Source organism: Rattus norvegicus, chromosome 6 (assembly GCF_021556685.1).
Source record: "Rattus norvegicus strain SHRSP/BbbUtx chromosome 6, alternate assembly SHRSP_T2T, whole genome shotgun sequence".
Taxonomy (NCBI): domain Eukaryota; kingdom Metazoa; phylum Chordata; class Mammalia; order Rodentia; family Muridae; genus Rattus; species Rattus norvegicus.
The window spans coordinates 16,985,541-17,005,150 of record NC_141539.1 but is presented as its reverse complement, the minus strand read 5'-3'; the positions used below and the strand labels follow the sequence as shown (position 1 = coordinate 17,005,150).

The 19,610-nt window shown below is 47.9% G+C and overlaps 1 long non-coding RNA gene across 1 annotated transcript; it reads left to right on the top strand.

Moving 5' to 3' along the window:
• Positions 1–262: 262 nt before the first annotated feature.
• Positions 263–19,268, top strand: LOC102548368 (uncharacterized). Its single transcript, XR_015622714.1, has 3 exons — positions 263–379; positions 14,818–14,873; positions 18,660–19,268. It is a non-coding gene; the product is annotated as an uncharacterized LOC102548368 (long non-coding RNA).
• The last annotated feature ends 342 nt before the right edge of the window (positions 19,269–19,610 follow it).

The window sequence follows — 19,610 nt, the reverse complement described above, 5'->3', positions numbered from 1 at the left end:
TGTGGAGACATTCATCTCCTGCCCTGGTGCTCCTAGTAATCAGGTCCTAGGATCCAGACTGAATGGTGTCACCAGCTTGTCTGACTTTGTATCTTGAAGCTGGAAGTTCAAGAGACTTCTGAGCCTCTATAGTTCCAAGAGCCAATTTTCTTCGCTGTGAGATACCCCTCCTTCCTAAATGAACCGGAGAAAGGGAGTCGAGCACTAGTGTTCCGTTTATTCATTGCCTCCCATTGTGACACGTAAGTGGCCCCACCACCACCAGCGCTGCCACTGTAGTGGTGGGGACAAAGGCTCTTCGCCTAAGGAAACAATGGCCCCTCCTGAAACAAGTCCCTAAAAAGCTGGGGCACCTGGGGCGTCGCACAGGGAAGCGCAGGTAAGAATGACGTGTGTTTTCTAATCTGCCCCAACAGAAACCTGAGAAATACAAATATGCAAAGATATTAGAGGTGTGAGGGACACCTCATACGAGAGGGAACCTCAGATTAAGAAAATACCTTTATAAGGTTGAGTTTTAGGCAGGACTCTAAGGAATTTTCTTAGTGTTTGATGGAGGAAGGCCCAGCCCATGTGGGTAGTGCCATCTCTGGGCTGGTGGTCCTGGGTTCTATAAGAAAGTCTATGGAGAGCAAGCCATGGAGAGCCAGTAAGCAGCACTCACTGGCTTCTACATCAACTCCTGCCTCCAGATTCCTTCCCTGTGTGAGTTCCTATCCTGACCTTTATCAGTAGTTAACAGTGATATGGAGTATAGACCAAATAACCCCTTTCCTCCCTGAGTTGCTTTGGTCATGGTGTGATGTCATAGCAACAGAAACCCTAACTAAGACAATGGGAAAACTGGAAGTGCTCACCTTCTCTGGTTTAATGTAGAAGAAGGGATTTAGAAGCTTAGGGAGATTAAAATGCTTAGTGGTTTTGTCGTTTAAGACTGATTCATCTGCACTAGAGGTTCATTCACCCATATATTGAGAAATAGACTTATGAGGGGACCCCCAGCATCCGGGAAGAACTCTGTGGCCATTCTCTGTAGGCCTAACCTGTCAGTGCAAATCTGATTCATTCATTTGCAAACCAAAATCCAACAAGATCAGTTGGGTCCTGGAGTCAGGAGCCAAACGGATGAGGTACACAACTGCTAAAGGCAGATGCATTCCAAAAGAATGTCTTACCAGCTATCCAGGACTCCCTAAGCCCAGTCAAGAAGAAATAAAATTAACCATCACAAACCCACTCCCTGTAAATTTTGTACCAGTATGCTGCTGCTGCTGTTTCTTCTTCTTCTTCTTCTTCTTCTTCTTCTTCTTCTTCTTCTTCTTCTTCTTCTTCTTCTTCTTCTTCTTCTTCTTCTTCTTTTCTTCTTCTTCTTCTTCTTCTTCTTCTTCTTCTTCTTCTTCTTCTTCTTCTTCTTCTCCTCCTCCTCCTCCTCCTCCTCCTCCTCTTCTTCTTCTTCTTCTTCCTCTTCTTCTTCTCCTCCTCCTCCTCCTCCTCCTTTTTTATCTTTTGTTTGTGAGGTAGGGTTTCTCTGTCTAGCTCTGCCTATCCTAGAACCCATGGGGAAGACCAGGCTAGCCTTGAACTCAGAGATCCACCTGCCTCTGCCTCCCAAGTGCTGGGATTACAGGCATGGGCCACCATAGCCCAGCAACGTGCATCTTTTGAAGCCATGTTTAACCTCCAAATAAAGCCAACAATGAGATCATAATTCCACCTGAAACGCAACCATCTCTTTAAGAGCTGGTCCCTTATCCAGGGAATAAATGGCTGGAGTAACTGCTATGCTTAGTCTCATTTCCTACAACTTAAATACTATGGTGTAAAGTCAACATCACTCCAAAACTGATACAAAGTCAGCCCTTGTCTGCTTCATCTGGATGTTTCTGAAAGAAATGGGCACTGTAGGACTGAGAGACGGAGAGACAGAGAGAACATTTGCCATTGTCCCTGTGGCAAGATTTAATCCATGCGGGCTGCACAGAACAAGAAGGCAGGGGAAGGCTGCCCTTGCACCCTGTGCTGGGTATCCATCCTCTGTCTTTGGAACATTGCTGGTCCACTTCCATTTTTCAGACCCTGAGACCAAATCACACATTTCTCTCACTGTTTTTTCTCTCTGGTGAGCATTAACTGATGTGAGACCCATCCTAAAATTTCACACAGCATAGCTGTGAACTCGAAGTAAACATTTCTAAGTTCCCAATAATAAGGCGCAGCTTTTGTTTGATGGTGTTGGAGGGCTGACCACTCTCATCTCTGAAAGTGATCAAGTGGTCAAGAAGTCACGGACACGTGACAGAGCAGAGAGAACATGGAGCCAAAACATAGGAAAGAACATTGCAAAACTTGTGTTAGCAAGTCGATTATTAAACCGTTATTTTTCTTGTTTCTGGATGTATGTCGTCTTTTGAGAAGGATGAGTTGATGGAATTTCTAACAAATGAGAGGTGATTTTAAGGGACAGTCACCTTTTAGGTCTGGCTATTCCCCATTTCCTGCTCTTTCTCTCCATTGCGTTGGTTCTGCACCCTTGAGTTGGGCCTGTCCTGCATTGCTCATGTTGGCAGGAAATTCTTGGACTTGAGCAATTTTCCTGCTAAGTAGCAAGACATAATCATGTACCACCCTATGGGAGTCTCTCTTTTTCCTTCCTCCTTGCCTTCTTCCCTCCTCCCTGCTTCCCTCCTTCCCCCCTTCCTTCTATATTGTTTAGTTTTGACACAGGACTCACTATGTAGCTCCAGTTAGCCTGGAAGTCATGGTGTAGAGCGGGGCTGCCTCCAACTCACAAAGACCCTCCTTGCTTCTGCTTCATGGGTCCTGGGCATCTGGCTCCTTGCTTTTAAACAACCACATTCCTGCTGTTTTTATCATTGTACTCCGAGTTCATATTGTCTTTAAAAAAAAAAAACTAAGTTTCTAAACTCAGAGCAACTTACGTGTTATGAATTGCAGTGAAATTTAACTAGAACCAAAAAAAATTACTCATTTCAAAGGCTCCTCTTTCTTTTCTTTCTTCTTTCTTTTTAACGTTTCTCTAATTGTTAGGGAGAGAAGGAGCGTGCTGATTGATGCAGCCAAGCTTACCCTGAGGCTCAAGTTCTAGTTCAAAGAACATGGAGTATTTCTGTGCATATGAGCATCGGGGTGAGTGCGGAGCCTGACGAGGCTATGGAAGACTTAAACCAAAACAGGACGGGATGCGCATGCCCAGTGAAAACACCTCAGACTCTATTACCCCTGCTAGAAAACAAAATCCAAACATTTTCCCTCCAAGTTATGAAGTGAGGCAGACATCCCCACTACAGAGATGGTGTCAAAAGAAGACATTCTACATTAGTTTATCACCCTCCCCCTTGCTGCTCTGAATGGTGCTGGTCTGCAAGGACTTTTGTAGCAGGGACAATCTGCACATATGCCCAAGACATGCTTGGGGACAGAGGGATGGCTCAGACGTTAAGAACGTATGTATATTTCTGGTCTAAAACTTACCAAGTAGCCCAAGTTTGCCTTGAGCTTCTGATCCTCCGGCCTCTACCTCCCAGTGCTGCTGAGATTATAGGGGAGTGCCACCCCACCTGGCTTAAAATGATTTATTTAAAAAGTTACATTCTAACCGGAAGGTGGTGATGACTGCTTTAATCCCAGCACTTCAGAGGCAGAGACAGGCAGATCTCTGCAAGTTCAAGGCCAGCCTGGCCTACAGAGCTAGTTCTAGAATAGCCAAGGCTACACAAGGGAAATCCTGTCTCAAAAATAAAATAAGATAAAAAATAAAAGTAACGACAAAATATAATTTTATTATTATTAAAGCTAATGACTTATTCTATTTATTCTATTACATACATTGATGTTTTTAATTCCACAAAGTACATATTTAGTTTATAAACTTGTTTCTAAATCATTATTTTTTTTGAAGTTAAAATAAAGTTAAAATAAACCAAAAGTTCTACTAATAATTTTACCCGTGTTTTGGTGCTGTGTATAATGAAGTACATCACGTATGGCAAAGACACTGTGGAAAACAGCCCCGTTCTTATGCAGAAGATAAAGTCACAGCTCAGAGGAGCTCACTTGGCTTAGCCAAGGTCTCATGGCTCTTTTTTGAGTGGCAGAGGCTGCTGTGAGCTGTTTTGAGACCTTTAGAGACCTGGTCTCACGTAGCTCCCCTCAAACATGATGTGTGGCTGAGGAAGACTGAACTTCTAGTCTTCCTACATGTACCTCTCCATCGCCAGCATTGTACCTTGTGCTACTAGGTCCTTACGCAGTCCTGAGGACCAAACCCAAGAGGCGAGCATGCAGGGTGAGTACATGGGTGAGCTACATTCCCAGCCTGGTGACAGTTCTTTCTAAACTGTGTCTAGAGCAAGTGTCCCTACCCAACACGACTTCTAGCCCCTCTGACTCAGAACAACTAACTCTGTTTCTCTCCAGCCCCCTGGAGACATCCCTGTTGAAAACCCAGTTCAATAACCAGTGAAACCCCAGGTTAGGCCCCTCACTCTTAAGGATGATAAATCGCAGGGCTTACTACCCTCTCACCTCCCACTCAATACTCAGGGAACTCAGAAGAGGGGGAAATGGGAGCTCACAGCCAGTAAGTCAATAGCAGGGTCCTGTTGCGCTCAAGTGGGACAGCAGCAGGTCAGGGTGGTCTCAGCTCCCTGTCCCCTGGTGCCACATCTTTGTTAGTACTGAGCCCGGACAGTGTTCTCACTGTTGGGTTATTGTCCAAAAGATTGGGCCCATTACTCCCTGCCCAGCCCTGGGGTAGTGTCAAGTGTCACATGTGGCATGTGAAGGCCCAGTTTACAGTATTTTCCCAGAGTGACCCTGGGGCTAGTCCTGGTGACCTGACAAGCCCATAGTCTCCCCTGGGTCTGATGGGCACATAAACACCCCATCCTCCAATTCTGCAAACAGAGGGCCCCATTCCTGGGAAGGCCCCCTGTTGCTGGCTATTCTTGTAATTAGTGACTGTTGATTGGCCCCAGAGCCATACTCATTATGCCTAGTGAAGATCAAAGGTAAGCCCAATAATCTGCTAAACGAGCTGTCAGATTAGGCATTCTTCAGTGCTATTAGAAAGATTTTTCCCCCTGGGTAAAGGCCTGTCAGGGCATATGACCCCAACATCCACCACAAACTGAACTAGAGGGGACTTTACAAGCTTCCTTCTCTTCTTCATTCACTTGTGGCCTTTTAATGGTCCCATCCCATGGCAGGGGCCCAAGCATGATCCCTGAGGGGGCTGTGAGGTAGAGAGGGATCCCTCCCTGCCAAGACGGCCATGTTTGAGCAGAGGCATTTATACCTCTTCATCTTTGGGGTTACTGTAGGCTTCCCCGAGCTCACGTGCCTTTGCCTGTATGACAGACACATGGACTCAGTGTCTCTTTAGAGGCTGAGGGTCATTTTAAGTTTCTTTTTTTTTTTTTTTCTTTTTTTTCGGAGCTGGGGACCGAACCCAGGGCCTTGCGCTTGCTAGGCAAGTGCTCTACCACTGAGCTAAATCCCCAACCCCTCTGAGCTAAATCCCCAACCCCAACTGAGGGTCATTTTAATGTTGACTGCCCATCTTTCAGGAGCTAGCCTGAGACTGATCTGTGTGCTAACATTTCAAATCTGGGGCCACGGCTCCACTTTCTCACTTCAGGAGTGGGAACACAGGCCCAGTCTTCAGCATCAGTACCTGTAGCTGTTGGTCAAGTCAGAGTGTGCTGGGCACTGTGTTAAGAGACTAAATGTTGATCTTATTTATACTGTCTGAAAACATTACATGTGAGATATTGGGAACATCCTCTTTAGTACATAAGAAGAGTGAGGCTCAATAATTGGATCAAACCACTCAACTTCGCAGTAGTTCTAAGGGTGGAACCCAATTGGATCCAGGCACGTGACCAGATTGGCCAATGAGAAAGTATCGGCCACCAGATTTCAGATTTGCAAGGGAGGCCCTGGGGGGTCTTTTTGTTGTTGTTGTTGTAGGTGGTTTGAGGATGGGAAGTAAGAGCTGCTGAAGAAGCTATTTCTCTCACACTGTAGAATCCACGGTTCTTCCACGGTTCTTTGAGGGAGATGCACTGTGAGACCATGTGCAGCCAACAGCACGACTCTTTGGAACCGTCGTGTGAGCTGAGCTAAGCGCACACACACGTTGCCTCAACTGCTTAACTTGTTCCAGTTGGGTTTTCTGGGGTTTCTCAGCGGAACAACCGGCACACAATCTACTCACGATATCTCTGGCCCTCAACCTGTCCATTGTTCTGACCTTTAGGAAGGACCCTGGGCAAGGCTGACAGGAAGCCAGGAGACACTGAAAGCAGGCACAGCAGTCAGCCCTTTTCAGTGGTTAACACATGTTCTGCTGGTGCTGTCAGCCTGGCCACACTACGGCCCCACCTGTTACCTCTGTAACCACCTCTGTCGGTCACCATGGTCCAGGCTCCGTCCACTGCTCTCCACAATCCCTTATCCTGTCTGATCCAGTTCTGTCGTAGGCCATAGTGTTGGTTAGGATTAGTGTTGACAGCATTCAAAGCAATAGTAATATGAACAAGAAGGCCGCTTCTACACAGAGGGTGTTAAAAAAATGCTTTAAAATCTTTTCTTTCTTTCTTTCTTTCTTTCTTTCTTTCTTTCTTTCTTTGCATGTGTGTATGTGTGTGTGTTTGCACACATGTGCCTACCACTACATGTGTGTAGATGTCAGACTACAACTTGTGTGGTAACACTCTTTATGCTGATCAGTCCTAATTGTCAACTTGACATATTCTAGAGTCACTTGGGAATGGGCCTTTGGACATTTTCCACTCCTGTATAAAATAAATAAATAAATAAACAAACAAACAAACAAACAGTACTAAAGTCACAGTTAGGACCAGGACCAACCTTCTTTCTCTTCTACCCCTCTCTGTCCCCACAGTGTTCTGAAGTCAATAGATATCTTTTATGTCCATGGATTGATTCAGTTTCTACAAAGACAGCAAGCCATTTTGTGTCTTTTCAAGTTTATGCCACTAGTATCATTGTAACTATCCTTTTGCAACTTTTGTTGCTGTTGTGTTGACCAAAATGTCTCTCTAGGTATTTCCATGTGGCTCTAATACATTCAGTTTACACCATACAGACTTGTATTAATTCGTCTTTCCTATTATTGTAATGACATCTCTGAGGTCTGGGGATGACGTCTGTTTAGCTCTAAGTTCTTGGGTTTTGAGGGCACAGTGCTGGAACCAACCTAGCTCTGGTGGTGGCTTTGTGGTAGATGGCATCATAGTTGTAGGAGAGAGAGAGAGAGAGAGAGAGAGAGAGAGAGAGAGAGAGAGAGAGAGAGAGAGAGAGAGAGAGACATATTTATTGTCAGATAGGAGCCAGAACCAGGAACAGATATCAGATATACGGATTTGCTTCTGCATCCTTTGTGTGTGTGTTGTGGGGAGACAGGGGAGGTATAAATACACACCTTTGGAGGCAGGAGGATGACACAGAGTACGTTCCTCTATTGCTTCCCACGTTATTTTTTGAGACAGGGTCTCTTACTGAACCTGGAGTCACCAATTGCCTGGCCCAATTGAGACAAACTCCAGGGATTCGCCTCAGTGCTGGGGTGACAGGTCCATCACCTCCCCTCCCTGGCCAGCTTCTACCTGAGTGCCATGGGTCCAAGCTCAGGTCCTCATGCTAATGCAGCAACAGGGTACTCCTTGCTGAGTCAAATCCTCAGACTCTCAGTATTTCTGAATGCTTGTGTCTTCCTCCAATGAGTACTCAGAGGTGAGTTGGGGCTGGGATCAGGGCTGTTTCCGTGTGGAAATTATGTCAGACCTCCTCTCGTTACTGTGAAACACAGGCTGCTGAGTCAGGCAGACATTTGTAGGGATGGGGGTAGGAGTTTGAGACAAGGTCTCTATATAGCCCTGGCCACCCTGCAATTCTCTACAGAGGCCAGGTTGGCCTTGAACTCATGGAGATCCACCTACTGCTGGGATTAAAAGGGGGTGCCACATCCGGCCAGGCATTTTTGTGGGAAGTTACTGTCTGAATTTTGTGGTAGTTTGAACAGTGGTGGTGGAAAATTTAACCTTTTGCTTTGCCATAACTTTCTTTGTGAATGTATAAAAAGGTACTCATACTCAAAAAATAAAAAATTTTAATGATCGTGAGAAAATGATGCTAGGACAGATATTCAAAGACGACTCTTTAAAGCTCCCAAGAAGCACGCCCATCCACGAATCAACTGCCTTGCTTGTTCCTAGCTGGTCTTTGAGGCAGTTTTCATGGGTGCCTCGTGTGCCTCACACATGGTCCCCGTTGCTGTATTGGCTTGACCTAATAAAACTGCCTTTCTCCCAAGTTCTGTGAAGAGCAGGGACTCCCTGCGGCCCAGTCTTGGGTTGTCCAGATCAGTTTGTCAGTCTCCCTGACAGGTTCACGGCATCACTGTTATATATAGCTCTGAAGGAAGGCATATTCTGTCCAGACAGAAGCAATCTATGGGCCTATGTATTGAACATGGGGTTAGGAGTCAGTGTGCACCTCCCTAGGTAGATACACTTTACATACTTAGTGGCAACCCTGTCATCTGGCCCCAGAGTGCAGTTACAGCTCCCCTGGGCACAAATGGAAGTGTTCACAGTTACCCAGGACCCTAGAGAAAGGCCCCCTTCCTTTGCCCATGTAAGAGGTCTGGGAGGATGTTGGAGTCTGTGATCCTTCGGGGCGTGTGAGACTATCATGGAGGGTACAAGATCCTTTTCCCCGATTGACAGATGGAAAGGGATCTTTGTCTCCCTTAAAGCAAGGGACATCAAGAGTCTTTTTCCCTTGAGAGGCTGGCTTTGAATTCAGTGTGTAGTTAAGAATGACTTTGAACTTCTGATCCTCCTGCCTCCACTTCCCTGGATGGACATGACTCCATGGACTCCCCCCTCCCCCCAGAACTTGAGTCTGGTATTGAGAACCCAAGAAGAGGGGGGAGGGGGAGAGGGAGTGGGAAGGGGAGGGAGAGGGAGAGGGAGCTCTTCACAGGGCTTTCTTGTAAGACCCTAGAGTCTAGCTGTAACTGTGACGGCCAGCACATGCCAGGCACAGTGTGCTCTATCCTGTGGCCATGATCTGATGTGTTTGTTTATTTGTTTGCCAGCTGGAGCAGGAAGCCTGACTGCCACACCGGCTTCCCTTTGCTTGGCTGATCTCAGGGCCCACACCCTGCCCAAGAGGTAGACAGCAGCACTCGGTTCACCAAGGCAAGATGTCGATTCTCCGACCTGGACTTGGATTCACTTCTAGGTCTGGGAACAGACAAGATCCAATCAAAAGTTCTGTCTAGGAGTGAGGAGAGAGAGGAGGTTTGGCCTGATCAGCAGATCTGCTGCTTAGAAACACAAACAAATAATGAGTGTATTAATGACTAATGAGAACAGGTTTATAGGCTCCCGACACTCACAGTCATCTGTGGAATCTCCCTGAAGCCTGTGAGATAGGACAATCGTTCTTTCTGTCCCGAATCTTAGGGAGGTTAGCAGGAGTGGACGAGGTTAAAGGAAGTCCACGTTTACACTCAAACTCACCGAGTGTCACCTGCTCAGGGCTGAGTGTCCCCTCCTCCTGAGTGGGACTGCCATTGAGTGTCTTGCCCACTCATTGCAGGTGACCCTTAGCCACAGTTTCACATGTCTCTCTACTCTCATCGTACGTACCACAGGATGGTCCTAGCATTTTGGGTGCACTCAGGACCCAGAAGGTTCCTCACACTGGCCTAGACGGGTCCCAAGGACTGAAAATCATCCTGCTGGTGTCTGGGGACAGGGGCAGGAGCAGTGGTCTTAGAGTAAGACCGCCCTGGTGAATCAGGTACTTACAAACCTAGTGACTTCCGGGTAAGTCCCCTGCTTCTGACCCATTTCCTTCAGCTGTAAAGGGGTGGGGGGGGGCATAAGAGGAACAACAATCTTAATTTCTGAGCTGGGCATGGAGGCTCAAGCTTGTAAGTTGAGCACTTGGAAGGCTGAGGCAGGAGACTTGGTACAAGTTTGAGACTAGCCTGTACTATATAGTGAGCCTCAGAGGAGTCTAAAAGACAGAGTGAGACTTGCCTCAAGAAGACCATAATTTAAATAAAAACAAAGCATCCTTTCCAAAAGGCTAGTAGTTACCACCACAACAGCCATTAGGCTTGCTGTGAGAAGCCGCCATAGCATTCTTCCCCTTGGGTGGCCACCCAGGAAGGGCTGTGCAGGCAGGGGGTGTTGAGAGATGGGCAGAGGACAAAGGGATGGGGAGGAGGGGGGTAGCTTCTAGCATTTTCTTCAACCAAGTATCTGTGAATGAATCTGCAGTCCTTTCCGTTCTCATTGCTTTGTGCAGTTAGCTCAGGATGGCCCCAGCCAGTCTTACAGGTGAAGAAGCTGACGCCTAGGGGACAACAGTAGTAGTGGGTGCCCTTGCCCAGTCCATGGATAGACCCTAAGGTGTCTGCTGTAATATTGAAGAGCATGAGGTCACGAGAGGGAAATGTTGTGGTCAGATTTCATAGAAGTGCATGTCCTAGTCTCACCACCTGGGAGCTGTTGTGTCTCTCTGTAAGGGCGCCTGCCAGCAAGCCTGATGGTCTGAGTTCAATCCCCGGATCCACAGGACGGAAGGCGTGAACCAACTCCTACAACTTCCTCCCTGACTTCCACAACTGCACTGTGGCATCTCTCTCTCCTCCTCCCTAGAAATTAATTCATTAAAATGTTAGGAAGACCAACCACCCACCCAACCTACCAACCAAAGAATCAAACAAAGAGCCCAAACCAGCCCTACTGTAGTTCTATCGCCTGGGGACAGGATGGGCGGCCGCTTGTTTCTGGATTCCCAGGCTAATGTGCTTTGGCCCCTGTTCTCTTTTTTTTTTTTTTTTTTTTGGTTCTTTTTTTCGGAGCTGGGGACCGAACCCAGGGCCTTGCGCTTCCTAGGTAAGCGCTCTACCACTGAGCTAAATCCCCAGCCCCGCCCCTGTTCTCTTTGTTCTGCTCCTTGCCTCAGTGAGTTGGGGGTGGACAATGGCTGTGCTTTTGCCTTCGTGGGTCCATCCCAGTGCCCGTAGGCTCCTGCTGGTCCTGGGCTGGGTTTCTTGGGAAAACAGGCTGTTGATTTGAGAGCAGTTTCTAGCAACTGAGCACATCAACCCTCACACGACCTCTGCCGTCCCCCACTGCCCTGTCACTCAGGTGGCAGCCGCAGAGTCTCTCTGGATCAGGCCCTGCCTGGGGCGGTTGAACTTTTGGCGAGCGTTTTACTTGGTGTTTTCATTTCTTTTTGTGTTTTGGTTTTAGTTTTGTTTTCAGACACAGTCTCTCTCTGTAGCTCTCATCGGCTACTCTCACTCTCTACAGCTCAGACCGGCCTCAGACTAGTCAGGATCCTTCTGCCTCAGCTTCCCGAGCTGGGTTTGCGGGCACGAGGACTTCACAGTGTCCATCTCTGTGGCTGGAAGGCTGGTAGGGGAGGGTGCGAAGGGGTTAACTTCATGTTGGCAGCCATCCTCTCTTGGCATCTGCAAGTGGACTGGCCCGATCTCTGCTTTCCTGTTGCCGCAGCAATGACACAGAACCCAGAGCAGACGTGGATCTGGAGATGGTTAACTGGCCATGCTCCTGGCAGACTGTGGCCCACCAGAGAAACTGCTGGGAACTCATGCTAGACTTCCCCGGCACTAGGGTGAGAAAAGGGGTGTGGAGCTGGGCTCCCCCAGAAAGTCTGGCTCTGGACAAAAGAGATGGAGCTGCTGTGTAGGTCAATGTAGTGCTCCTGGCTCCTGCGTTGGACTCAGTGCTGAGAAAGCATGGCCCACATCAATCTCTGTTAGCTACACTGAACTGCTGGTTTAGTGGTTTTGATTTTTCATTTTGCCTGTCTGTCTGTCTGCCATCGGTCTATCTACCAATCTAGACAAGATCTCACTATGTAGCCCAGGCTGGCCTGGAACATGATCCTCCTGCCCAAGCCTTGTTGGGATTGCAAGCAGCATGCTTGTTTTCTTCCTCCTGCTCCCCAACCTTCCCACTCTCCTACTCCTGGGGCCCTGCTGTCCTGGTGCCTCCCATAGGGATTTCTGATTGTCTCTGGACCAGCCCCAACTCAGACCTCAGTTTGAATGGCACTTCAGGAAGACTTCTGCACCTAGACTGGGGCCCTTTCATGTTATGGACTTCCTGGTGTATGGACGATCGGTCACCTTTCAGACAGCCACATGCCTAGTCCCTCACATTTCTCCACTCTCTCTGGCCACCCATGAGGTGGAGGCTGAATGTGGCTTCACTGCATCGTGGCCTAAGCAGAGTGTCCGTCAGAGGGGCAGCACTGCTCACAACTTTGGAAGAGAGGGCGGTTGTGTGGGGGAGGGGCAGGTCGCCGGGTCACCAGGTGCCCTCTGGGAGCTGCGGGCAGGGGGATTTAGCCAATCCCGAGGTTAGGTCTCTCTTGCCAGGACGGCTTTGCTCTCCCCGGTGGTTTTCATTATTTTTCATTCCCAGACTATTTTGGAAGCTGGCTGCCATGGGAACTGAGTCTTTGGAAGGCCAGGCCTCTTTTCCTCCTACCCCAGGCCCCCCTCCACCTCTATTCCTTCTTAATTGGTTTTTAGTTCTCTGGCTTTCTGGCCGTCTGTTTATTTTGATTGCAACTCCACAGAACAAATCTTTAATGAACCAGCTTGTGGGGGGAGCCATTAGCAGCCGCCTGCCTCCAGGGAGTGAGGGAGACGCCCTGCCTGGGTCCCAGCCTGGGCTTCCACTCAGTGAGGAAGTGGTGGCCAGGTACTGGGTGGCAACCTGCGCAGGGAGGGACTCAGCCTTTCTTCCTTCAGGTGTAGTCTGAAGATGGGAACAGTTTGTTCTCCATAAGCTGTCGGAAGCCTCAACTGAGGTGACCTCATTAGCACTCTTGTACACTGAGAAGGGTTGGGCTTCCCAGATCCCCTGAGTTCCTCCTGTCCAGACACAGGAGTAAGGCTGAGGAACCGAGAAGCCAGTTATCTGGCCAGCAAACCTCCAAAGAAGACACAGATAAATGAAGCAGCTTCCCCGAGTGTCACTGTATTCAGGGTGAACTGGCAGCTGAGGGTCCTGACTGGGCTCCGCTGGCCCCAGCTTTCTGAGCAAATGCCTTTGTCCGAGTTGTGTGGGCCTGACACCATTTATGAATTTACTCTACTGACTGGGCATGATCACTTCCATCGAAAGAGCTTTGCAAACAGGAAATGCATATGAATGTGGTATTGTTGTGGGCGTGTAGTACAGAACGATCCCTGCAGCTTCCTCACCTTGGACAAGCCCTGTCTCCAGTTGCCCTCACAGATCTGTTCACTTGTCTGTCCCTCACTGACCTCATTCTGTCCAAGACACTCATCTCAGGAATACGGATGGGGGCCGTCGGGATGGGAACTCCCTTCCTTTAAGATCAAGGCCCCTGGCCTCCAGACTTGGGGCTGCCTCTTTGAGAAACTCTGGGGTGGGCTTCAGCCTCTGTCCCATCCCTGCCTTCTATCCATCTGACCTTCCTTTCCTACTCCATACCATGGGCCCATGCGATTTCTTAGGACAGGAGGCCTCTCTCCCTGCCTGTCTTCCCTAGTCCTGGTTGGCTGTCCATTCATCTCTGATGGAGATCCCCTGGTTTTTCTCAGGAGCTCGGTAAGAAGAGGCATGTCTGACCCGTGGGTCAGTGGAAGTCAGAAGGGGGCTTGCAGCAAAGTGATTCTTGTTTATAATGGGAGGAAACTACCAGAGTCATGGATGCTCTCCCCCTGGCATTATCGAGGCCATCCTTTATTTCAAAAGAGCGTCCAAAGGAGGACAAAGCTGACCATGGAGAATTGCAGAGAGCCTGCTGACATTGAGAACAGCTAATTAGCCAGGTCGTGGGGTGGACATGGTCTGGACTTCTTTACACCACTGGTGCTTGGTGTTTGTTTGGTGGATTGTTTTGGTTACTTTTGTCTGCCTGTCTTGTCTTGCTTTTACGGTTGTACCAAGCCAAGAAGAAGTAGGCATTCCGGGTCGCCATGTATATGGGCTGGGAGCTGCCTTTGATTACTTAAGTGCCAAACAAGGGTTGTGGTCCCTCGGTTCCCAGACACCTGGCCACAGGTGATCTGGTTACATGTGTGAGCTCTTAAGAGTGATGGGCAAATAAGACTCATCACTTCCGGCCATCACATTTGAGTTCCAGGCCAAGAGAACAGGGAAGGAAAAAGTTTACATCAGCCGAATCCATATTTTTTATCAAGAAAACATGACTTTTGCAGGACCCTGGCCATAAAACTCTATGTACTCTTGTCTGGGGGAATGGTTACCTTGAACACAAAGAGTTTTGGAGGCAGAGCCCTTTACACAAATGAAACCATATGCTAAAGTCTTGCCCGAATGTCCTTGTTCATGGTTACGTGGGTTCTTCCACCGCACTGTGTGAGCTATGGTTTCTCCATTCCTATTGCTGTATAATTTTGAACTTTAAGAGTATACTGCAATTTCTCTTTTACCTTGATGAGCATTTGAAACATTTTCTAGTTCCCAGTGATGACAAATAGTGCACCATGAACATTCAGAATAGGTCATTAGTAGGGAAGGGATCGATTTAGTTTTCACAGATAGGGATAAGCAGTCTCTACGCCATTTATACTCGTTGACGTCCCAACAGTATGTGTGTGCTCTAGTTGCTCCAGATTCCTGTGAACACTTGGGATTGTCGGAGCTTTTATTTAGCCACTCAGTTCAGTGGTTGTGAAACTGTGTCTTGTTATGGCTTCCATTTGTGCTTCCTTCACAGGACTGTTGGCATGGATTTAGCTTCTAACTGCCATCTCCAGTAAGTCAGAGAAACAGGTAAAGGTCTCTGTGAAGGGGTATGGCTTCTGGTGGCAGGAATGCTGGGGATATATCTCTGTGTGTCTGGGAGGCTAAGCAGAGGCAGAGTGCCTGGGAGTGAGGGCTGCTATGATCCCAGGCTGCTATATTTGCAGAGATGCAGTGCGATGCCAAGGGAAGAGTGGTCCTGGGTTCCGACACTTTCTAGTTGCCACTTTCTGGGCAGTTTCTACTTCTGGTAAGCAGAAACAATAAGAAAAGTACAACAGGGTTTGAATGACAGGAGGTGAGAACAATGTCCGGGACAGAGGTACATAGAGATCAGTCCCCTGCATCACTGGAGCCAATGACTGACAGCTGACTGTATGGATTGATGCAGAAGGAGAAGCAGAACAAGGCCTATCAGTTAGGCAGCCATGACAGCAGAAGGCCCTGTGACTTGTGTGTCCTTTTTATGCTTGGAACATTGCCTTGAGAAATCACCAGTCTCACTGGTGAGGTAGCCCCTGCCTGCCCACGATCCTAGCATGTAGGAGGCAGCGGGAGAAGGGCTAACACAGGATCAAGGGTAGCCTGATGAATATAGTGAGTTCCAGGCCAGCCAAGGCTACATAGTAATACTCTGTCTCAAAAAGGAAAATAAAACAAAAAAGAAATAGTCAGTTTCAAGGTAAGCCTGATGGCACAGGCCTGCAGGCCAAGCCAGGTAGAGGCGGGAGGGTCAGAAGTGCAAGGTTTGCCAGATCTCCAGAGTCGGTTCTAGGTCAGTCCAAGCAAGTGGGACTATCTCAGAATCAAAAGGTAAAAAGAGAGTTGGAATATGACTCAGTGGTAGAGTGCTTGCCTAGCATGAATGAGGTCCTGGTTTCCATGCTCAGTACGGGGAAGAAGGAGGAGGAAGAGGAGGAAGAGTAGCAAGAGAAGAAGGAGGAATAAAGAGGAGAAGAGGGGAGTGGAAGAGGAAGGAGAAGGAAGAAAGGAGGAGGAGGAAGGAGAGGCAAAGGAGGAAGATGAGGAAGAGGAGGGGAGGGAGGAAGGAGGAAGAGGAGGAGGATGAAAAGGAAGAAGAAGGAGGAGGAGAAAGGGAAGAAGAAGAAGAAGAAGAAGAAGAAGAAGAAGAAGAAGAAGAAGAAGAAGAAGAAGAAGAAGTTTCTCCTTTAAAAGGATGTTGGATAGAAATTGTTCATTCTAGGGGCTGGGGATTTAGCTCAGTGGTAGAGCACTTGCCTAGGACGTGTAAGGCCCTGGGTTCGGTCCCCAGCTCCGAAAAAAAGAACCAAAAAAAAAGAAAGAAATTGTTCATTCTAGAGATGAAGCTTGGTGGTAGAGTGCTTGCCTAGTGTATGTGTGTGGGTTGGGGATCTGACTTTATTCTTAGTATCACAAAAAGAAGGAAGAAAGGAAGGAAATAAAGAGGGGGTGAGGGAAGAAGAATGACTTGTGAGTTTAATACCCCACCGCCACCATCCCTACCCCCGACTGCAGTGCAGCAGTGTGTCCGTTTCATGGCTGCCACAGCAACTTTCTCCAATTGAGCAAGGGCTTGCCACCGTTGAGCTGTGATTCATCTAATAACAACGACATTTTTTCCTCTTTGTCTGTTTGTTTCTGTTTTTTAAGACAAAGTCTCACTATGTAGACTAGCCTCCAGCTCTAAATCCCCCTGCGTTGGTAGGACAAATGTGTGTCGCTGTGTCTGACTTCTGTTTGTTGTGATCTGCATTTGTCCATGGGAGTTTGGTCTGTGTGTCCAACATCATAGAGTTGTTAGCAGACGGACAGTAAATGGGCTGTGGTCAGAGCCAGTCACAAGGGATGACAAAGTAAAGGCCTTGCTAGTCTGCGGCTTTCCGAAGATGCACTTTTGCTGTGGACCACCATCTAAAACTACTACGAGTTTTCCTCCATCCTGATGCTGTGCTCCTTAAAACTGGTTTAGGAGATGTCTTAGTCAGTGCTCTATTGCTGTGAAGAGACATTGTGACCACAGCAACTCTTATAAAAGGAAACATTTAATTGGGGCTGGCTTATAGTTTCAGAGGTTTCATCCATTGTTATTATGTCAGGGAACATGGCTGCTTGCAGGCTTACGTGGTGCTAGAGAAGGAACTGAGTGTTCTACATCTGGGTTGAGATCTGTAGGCAGGAGAGAGAGGGGGAGGGAGGGGGAGAGGGAGGAGGAGAGGGAGGGGGAAAGGGAGGGGGAGAGGGAGGGGGAGAGGGAGAGGGAGAGGGAAAGGGAGGGGGAGAGGGAGGGGGAGAGGGAGAGGGAGAGGGAGAGAGAACACCAAACACCACTGGGACTGGCTTGAGCTTCTGAGTCCTCAAAGCCCACCCCCCTGTGATTCACTTCCTCCAAAAAAGGCCACGCCCACCCCAACATGGCGACACCTCCTAATCCTTCTAAGTAGTGCCACTCCATGATGACCAAGCACCCAAATCTATAAGCCTATGGGGACCATTCCTATTCAAACCACAAGAGACAAACATACAAACGAACTTCCATATTGCTGAGGACTGAAGTGGAGATGGCCAGGAATCAGGAAGGAAGGAGGGAAAAAATAGTTTTTCGTTATCAGCTTTAGAGAAAGCTTTACTGGAGCCCACAGTGCCACCAGGGAGAATGCCTGGTTCTACAGAGTAGTCCTCACACTAGTTTTCTTGTATTTATTTGATTATTTATTGATGCGTGTGTGCAGGGCGCTATGTGCGGGTGTGTTGTGCTGTGTCTATGTCCTGTGCATATGAAGGCTGGAGGCAGATGTTGAGGGTCTTTCCTGGATCACTCACCACCTTTATTTCTTGAGACAGGGTCTCCCACTGAGCCTGAAGCTCATCGATTTGTCCAGACATGAGCTTTGGGGATCTGCTGGGTGGTTTTGGTTTTGGTTTTGGTATTGGTTTGGGTGTTGGTTTTGGTGTTGGTGTTGGTTTTGGTTTTGATTTTGGTTTTGGTGTTGGTTTGTGTGTTGGTTTTGTTTTGGTTTTGGGTTTGGGTTTTTTCTCCCTCCACCATCTGCCTTCCTGGTGCTGGGATTGCAGGCACGCACCACCTTGCCTGGCTTTTTATATAAGTTCTATGGATCTGAATCCTTGTCCTCATACTTGCACAGCAGGCACTCACTAACTGAGCCATCGCCCACGACAACCTGAGTCTTATACACATCTCACAAAACAGCCAGTGCTACAAAGAGCAGTCTAGAGTTACAAGGACTTTCTTTGGCAGTACTTTTAATATGACTGAAATTGTCCATCTGGAAATGCATTAGACCTGGGGTTACCCACCTTTTTCTGGGAAGGGCCAGATTTTCAATATTTTCCCCACTGTGGGCCATATGCTCCCTTCCTAACACTGAAGTCTGTCACCTTGGGGTGAAGTATCAACATGCAGTCTCAAGAAAATAGGCCTGACTGGGAGCCAGTGAACCTTGTTTACTAAAGAGGGCCTGAGCCAAGGTTGGCCTGTAGGCTGAAGCTAATGGAACCGCTCTAGAATACATCTCACCTGCCAACAGCAACACTGGGCCAAAACAGCTATGGTGGGGCATGGAAGGAAGCAAAGACCTCAAGGCCAGTTGCAGGCCTTCGCTGTACTTTCTACAGTCTCTGCCCCCCAACACACACACCACAGGACATGCCTGTGTTCTCTACTTGATTTTTGTTTGAGTGTTTATTTTCAGACTTGCTGGAGATTTTTTTTTTGTTGTTGTTATTGTTGCTCAAAGCCATGTTTCCTACCAGGAAAGCCCCCGATCTGCTGCTCTAGTGACTGGTGTGTTTCTCTTGTTAATGTGGTCACTCCAGAAGACACTGATGTCTGCTTGGATTGTCCTCTGTCCACACTGCCTCCCAAGTGTCAAGCAATGGAAAAAGAACAAGCGGTATCCTCAACGTTTAGAAGAGCTTCGATCTCTCTGGTCCAACAAGACAAACTCCCTTCGTGAGGTCTCTATGACTTGGTACCCAGCTTCTAAGGCTGTCTGTCATCTCAGATGCTCCAGTCAGGCTCGTTAGAAGCAGATATCTCCAAATACATCGGGATATTCAACCTATAGGCCAGTCTTATTTCGAACATCAATCCCTGAACAATCGCAAACCTTTGATTGGTGATGAACGTGTGGTGGTGGTGGTGGTGGTGGTGGTGTGTGTGTGTGTGTGTGTGTGTGTGTGTGTGTGTGTGTGTGTGTGTGGTGGTGGTGGTGGTGGTGTGTGTGTGTGTGTGTGTGTGTGTGTGTGTGTGTGTGTGTGTGTATTTCTCTGTAGGCTTTGTTGTCTACTATGGAGACCAGGATGGCCTCAAACTCACAGAGATCTGCCTTCTTCTCCCTCCTGAGAATTGGGATTAAAGGGCATTTAACCATCATATCTGGTCTGATTTAGATTTTTTTTAAATAAAATATTGTTCTGTCAGAACATGGAAGCATTAATCTTTCTTCTGCTGTAGAATGTAAAACGTTTAAATAAATTTTGAGGGGTTGGGGATTTAGCTCAGTGGTAGAGCGCTTGCCTAGCAAGGGCAAGGCCCTGGGTTCGGTCCTCAGCTCTGGAAAAAAAAAAAGAAATTTTGAATGATTGTCTACTTTCTCTACAAGTCTAGAATTCTTGCTACTGTGATATTCAAAAGAAATGGTTCCCAGAATCCCAAAGCAGATATTTTGGGTTCCAGCATAAGACTCTATTGAGAGCCATTGGGTGTCCCAGGTAAGGGAGCAGTTCTAAGGTAGAAGGGTCAGTCACAAAGAGAGTCCCCTTCCC